Genomic DNA, 6,609 nt, shown 5'->3' with positions numbered 1-6,609 from the left:
ATGGCCATTAATAATTTTGCTACAAATGCTTGGTACTTTAACTTAGTTTGAGAATTTTATTTTGGCTACCAAGGTGGGATAATCTTTGTCGTCTTTTTTAATTTATCATTTACACCTGTGTATTTGAAAGACTGTATTTATTGATGTGAAGAGCTTTGTATTTAACTGCCTTATTCGCTAGTCATCAGTGCTCCCGCTATTAAAATGTTTATTTTCTCATTGTAAAGTGTTTAATTGTTTCTGACAATAAATGGCTCCTCAAGCATACTTTATTTTGTGATCTCAGTACGTCACCACTCCCCAACCAGCTCCCACTTCTTCAAAGGTAGCAGAGTGTGGTTACACCTGAGTAGACATGTTCTTAATATATCTTGTGGTAGGGTTGAATAATTTTGCTTTGTACTATGTGTTTTCAGTTTGGTGTTTCATAATACGCTCTAGAGGTGAAGGGTCATAGATCGTGTAGGGATTCTGGGGATATCCTATCTTGCCAAGTCGCAATTTCAGTATGAGCTGCCTATATGGGACGAAAAGACAGAGAGCAGCGCTGCAGAACTGGGGCAACACTAGCAGGAAGCACTGAGCTATACCGAACACCGTGGGTGAGGTACGTGACACCAGTTCAGTTTGTAGTAGCCTCCCTGCTGGTCTGCTTGTCAAGATTGAATGGTTGCAGGGTGCTGTCCCCACATGCAGTCAGGTGGTCGGAATCCAGGTTCAAACCAGTCATTTATCCAAGCGTGTGCAAGATCTTACCTTCTGTAATATTGATCCAAAGCAGAAGGCTCCAATCGAAGCTTATCCGTTTGGAACTCAAGTCTAGCTTGTTCCATTGGCTGGAGAACGTGGGTGAGGATGAAGGTTCTGTTCCTGGGCAGTCCAGTCGACAACAAATGTCTGAATCCACTGGGCAAGACCAGGTAGAAAGGTAGAAATTATTTGACAAATTATGCAACCCCCGTTGGTCTAAGGTGGAGGGGTGGTAGATATTTTATTTGTGGTAGCAAGATCAAGTGGCCATCTTGTGCGTTGTCGATTCGGCAATTTTTCTGGTTATCAACACTATGACTTGTCGGGAGATTAGTAGAACTGTTTCGGAAGCTCTTCGTGTTGGGAAAGATTGTCTGCATTCCAATGGAGGCTGTTAGAGAAAAATCTTTCCAGTCAGTTTCGTAATGACTTAACAAGTCAATATTTTTGTCAGGTTCAAGAACATGATAAAATTTTGTTGCAGTATATCGAAGATGTCCGCTTTGTGATTATAGCCTTGAGCTTTGATGTTTCTGAAGCAGCAGATGTTAATAACATTTTAGGAGTGCGCATGGAGAACAGGGAATGGTTATTATTTTCAAGTAAGCGCCAAACCTTCTCCGAGCTGGTGGATTAGTTCCCAACACCGAAAATGTCAGCTTCAGTGATGAAAAGTGTGGCGTGGCATCATCTATTTCTAGAACGCGTTTCAGTGCTATCAAGTTGGGCACTTGGAGCGAGACTACCCAGTATCATGAGAAAAGAGTATGCAAATATGACTCCATGCGGCCCCAGGCCATTGCTTAAGTCTGCGTGGGTTAATAAGGCATTGCGGTAAAGTCAGTGTTTGCAAAGGCTGATTTACCATTTGTGTGTGCTACCGTGAATCACGAACCAGTTTGCGCATTGTTAGAATCTGGTAGTAATGTGTCACTGGTGACTAAATGGCAATGCTATAAAAAAGAATTTGGAAGTTCAAGTGTGGTGTGCTGCACTGTGATTGGGAGGCCATTACCAGTGACGTGCAAGGTGTGACTGCATCTTGGAATTCAGGGGCTCTATTGACCTACCGAATTTACCATTATTGACCGACTGAACACTACTGTGCTCCTAGGGTGTAACTTCCTTGGGCACACCAGTTGCACATTACATTACATGGGAAAGATCATTATGTTTAAATTTAGGCCAGGGGAGAAGCTTTTTGTGCAGATGCCGGCCAAGAGTGTGGTGTGTTCTTCGGAGGCAGAGCAGTCGCCACTTACTGAGTAAAGAGCAGGGATGTGCCTTGTTGGAGGTCTTGGGACAGTACTCAGACTCACTGATAGGCTGGGAGTTACTGACAAAGTAAGGTATAAGATTCTCGCTGACATATCAGGCGCCAATTTCGCAGTCACTCTATTAGCAACACTGAAAATGAGCGAATTAAAAAAACCTGTTGATCAGATTTTGGCTGATAGTGAAATCAGACCTCTGGATAACTCAGTACATCACTAATCTTTTTGGTTCCCAGACCTAGTTGGGAAGGATACTGGTCGGTTCTGGATTGGAGGGCACTGAATCAAAAGTGGTCCAGGAATACGCCCATTACCTGAACATCATAATTGTTTTCATAGGCGCAGTATTTTACCATTCTTGACCTGAATCAAGCCTCTCGCAAAGGAGTCCAGGTTTCTTACTGCTTTTGCATGGATTGGAACCTTTCTGAATATAACCACGTTCTGTTGGGGTTGGATAATGGAGCAGCCACATAATTGCGCTCGCTAGTTTTCGTGCTAGGATGACTTAAAATTTAAGTATGTCTACAGCTACCTAAATGACGTGGTTATTTACAACAAAACCTGCTCTGAGCAACTGGATCATATAGGGTAAGTCCTTCACTATGGCCAGGAAGCCAGGCTGACTGTAAAACCTGCTAAGGTCAATCTGGCATTAAAAAAGATAACCCAGTGGGCTGTGTGGATATCTGTCTTCTGTTTTAACGTTGGTCGTATAAGGGATGCTGAATGTGTCAATACGAATGTGAGACAGCATATCTCCTGAATGGTCAGGAAGAAGCAGCTTGAGTGGGAACAGTACTAGGAGAAATTTCAGGCCTGTTTTGAGGATTAGCCGAAAGACAGGACGCTGATCCTCGGTTACTGAAAATAAAACAACAACTAAAAAGAGAGGAAGAGGCGCCATGGTAGCTGAAAGATGGCGGTCTGGCCTGTTGAATATTATTTGTGCCATCACGCCTGTTGGAGTTTGGCTGTCAGCTATTCAATACCTGGAGAAAAGGGGTCTGCTTGGGGAACCATTACTTAGCCTGTTGTGAACTACATGTTGAAGTTTCTTTTTTAAGGGGCAGTAATTTGGTTAACACATGTACCCACTACACCCTGGTTCCTTTACAGTCGTTGCTACGATTTTCTACTGTGGGCGATAGTGCTCGGCTGTGCTTTTCTACCAGGCTGTGTGTAGATGATTTTCTGAACGTGTGTTCGCGATTTCTTTGGAATATGGATTATAATCTGATTTTTATGTCTACTTACTATATTACTGCTAGCGTGGCTTGATTTTATGCCTAAGGTAAGCTCTTATGCAAGGTAAGCTTTTTTGTCAAATTGTTCTGTCCAGCTAACTGTAAAGCACTTTTCCGGCACATTACCTATTTATTTTAGCTGGCCTTTTTTATTCATTGGTGTTTTGTATTTTATTAGTATAGTATGTGATCATGTCAGTGTTTGCAAAATCGTTTAATTCTTTGGTGTTATGTATTTCTTTAGAATAATGTTAAAACTTCCAGTGCTTGTCAAACTTGTTTTATCATTGGTGTTTTGTATTTTATTAGAACAGTGCTTAATCCTGCTTATGTGTGTGTGTGTGTGTGTGTGTGTGTGTGTGTGTGTGTTTTACAGGACAGATTAGCTATTATTTAATGTCTTATTTACTGATTTCTTCATTTGTGTGACCGTACTGTCGATAGTTTCTTTACAATTTCTGAAAATATTTTTGTTCCGTTGCTACAACTACAAGAAATGCGTATTTTTCTCAGCAGGCGCGTTTCGCTTTATTGAAGTAAAATATCATCAGTGATCTGCAATTAAAGATATTTAAAACTTTTTTTCTAGATCGAAAAATAGTTTGTTAGCATATTACTCGTTTTCACTTACAGTAATTTGTGCTTTGGTTTTCGACTACATCTTTAAATGCCGCCTGCTAGCACGTTTTTGATTCCTTTCTTCGTTAGACACTGATAACTGTGATCTAATGATTCGCAGAACTATGCATTTTTTATGTTTAACACAGCACAGTTTCGTTCATCACTGTTCACTGTTTATTCGTATACTTTTAAGGGTGTATCATGTTTTGTAGAGTAGCAACATTGCCACTAGTTTTTCTGTGATCTATAATTTTTCTCTCTCTGTAGTTGATTAAATGTGTGTTATTCTATTTAATTATGCTCTTGTCTATGAGAAATAATGGAGTAGCGATATATTACATTTTGCGTTGTGAGGAGGTGGTGAGGAGGGACGGAGGGGAGGGAAGCAATGGTGAGTGGACAATAAGTGCATAGTTGTGTGATGGATAGTGGGTTGTAAGAAAAAGATGGGACGCAGGAAGTGCAATGAAATTCGGGTATGAAAGGGGGGGGGGCAGGGGATTGAGTGAGAAGGATCGAAAGGGCACTTCTTCTTTGTTTATTATGTCATTTCTTCAATAATTTAATGTAGTGTCTGATTTCCAATATTTATTTGGTCATAGAACAATTGTTTATTTTGTGTTGATACATTTTCCATATGTAAGTTTTCATGGAAAGAGGGGAGGTTTCTGTCTTTGCCTATCCTTACTGTGTTCACATCTTTTTCAATAGCGCTTTTTCAATAGTGTTCCAGTTCGAGATGGTATCCAGATGTTGAATATTTTGTGCCGTATCTCCATGGTTTGATGTGTTCTTTATATCTTGTGTCAAATGTCCTGCCAGTCATTCAAAAGTATATTTTTTCACAGACTGTGCAATTGACCTGAAGGAAACCAAATTGTTGCTATCTGTCTGGTTTTGATTTCAGTTTTGGGATGTGCTTTTGTACTGAGCTATATATTTTGTAAGCAATGTTTATGCCTTGTTTTTGAATATGACACATACTTCATGTGTGACTCTGTTATGCTAGATCATTGTATGCCATTTTTCTGTCGTTGTTGAGGTTGCATGTGTTTGTGTGGTTAGGTTAGCTTTTTTATTGTTTCCGTCTTTATTTTTCTGTTTAGTTTGTCTACTACTGTTTCTTTGTGTACATTTAATAATGCTTTTTGTTTTATAATGGCCAGCTCGTTTTGATAATCAGAAGTGTTTAAGGGGATTCTGTTCAGTCGATGTATCTCATTGCGGCCTTTTTCTGATTCTATGGGCGACTTGAAATTGCATTTGAGATAATGTGGCTTCTTGTGGATTTTCTGTATATGTCAAATATGTGTTTGTGATTGTATTTTCTTATGTCTAGAAAGTTGAGTGTGTTTTCTTCTTTTTCTTATGTTACTAGCTTTATGTTCTTATGTATCGTATTGACGTCATTGTGTTGTATTTTGTTTTTACGTTTGTCTACCATACATGTTATGTCATCCATGTACCTGTACCAGTAGATGACGATGTATCTTTTTATTATGTCATCAAATATTAATTTTTCTATATGATTCATGAAAATGCTGGCTAATATTCCTGAAGTAGGTGAACCCATGGATAAACCTTCTTATTGCATGTAATATTCTTGAGTGAATTCAAAATACTTTTCATGAGTTATTAACTATACAATTTTATTGTTTCATCTGTGTGTTCGTAAAATACCTACTTGTGTGTTTTCTGGTTTTATTTAGTTCATTCAATGATTTAATTAACAGGATGCAACAGTTCATACATTCTACCTCAAAAGAGAGAAGTATTGTTGTGTAAGGGATATTAATATCTCTTATGTGTTCTACTAGCTGAGAGGTATTTGTTATTGTTCTATCATTTTCAAGTTTATAGTACTGGGGGAGCTGTGACTGCATTTATTCACTGGCAAGTATGTGGGAGCTGCTCTGAAATTAACTGTCATATGAACAGGAATATTTTCTTGATGGCATCTCATGTTGAGAGTTTAAGGATTTTTTTGTACAAGTCTTAGTTTCTCTCTGTCGGTAGATGTATACTCTATATTTTAGAGTGTATTCTTAACATGTGTTTGAAATCTGTTTATTGGGTCTGATTTTAAACATTTTATGTCGTTTTTGGTGATGAATTCTGCTGTTCTTTTCTTATGTATTCTTTTAATTTTATGAGACAACACTACTGTCTTTATCAGAAATTTTTCTTTAGATTTTTAAGTTTTTCATAATAGTTATTTTCGAATTAATTATTTTCTTTCTTAACATATGTTGCTATGTTTTTACTTCTTTCTTTTATTAATTTTCTAGCTCACCCGTATTTGCATTACTCTTGCCATTTTTTCCTTCTATATTGAGTATATATATATTCAGATTTCGTAATGGGATATTCTATTTGTTTTTCAGTTGCTGTTGAGTCAACACTGTGTTTTAAATCGTTTTCTAAGAGCTGCTGTTCGTTTTTATTTAGTGCTATACTGTTGTCTGTAAGATTGACCACTCTTGGATAGAAATGGTGTTTGTGGATATGTTTGTTCTAATGTCGTTTTGTATGCTGCAATTTGAAATTTTAATTTCGCACTTTGTCTATTGCCCTACATGTGTAACATCTGACTTTTTCCGTGATATATGCGAAAACAGCAGGAATATTTAATTTTTGTGCTATCTGAAGGTGAATTTGGTATAATTTTTGGTTTAGTATTAGTTTTATTTGTACATAGTAATTTCATTTCGTGTTTC

The sequence above is a fragment of the Schistocerca cancellata genome, chromosome 2, assembly GCF_023864275.1.
Source record: "Schistocerca cancellata isolate TAMUIC-IGC-003103 chromosome 2, iqSchCanc2.1, whole genome shotgun sequence".
Lineage (NCBI taxonomy): Eukaryota > Metazoa > Arthropoda > Insecta > Orthoptera > Acrididae > Schistocerca > Schistocerca cancellata.
Note: the sequence above shows the minus strand (reverse complement) of the source record.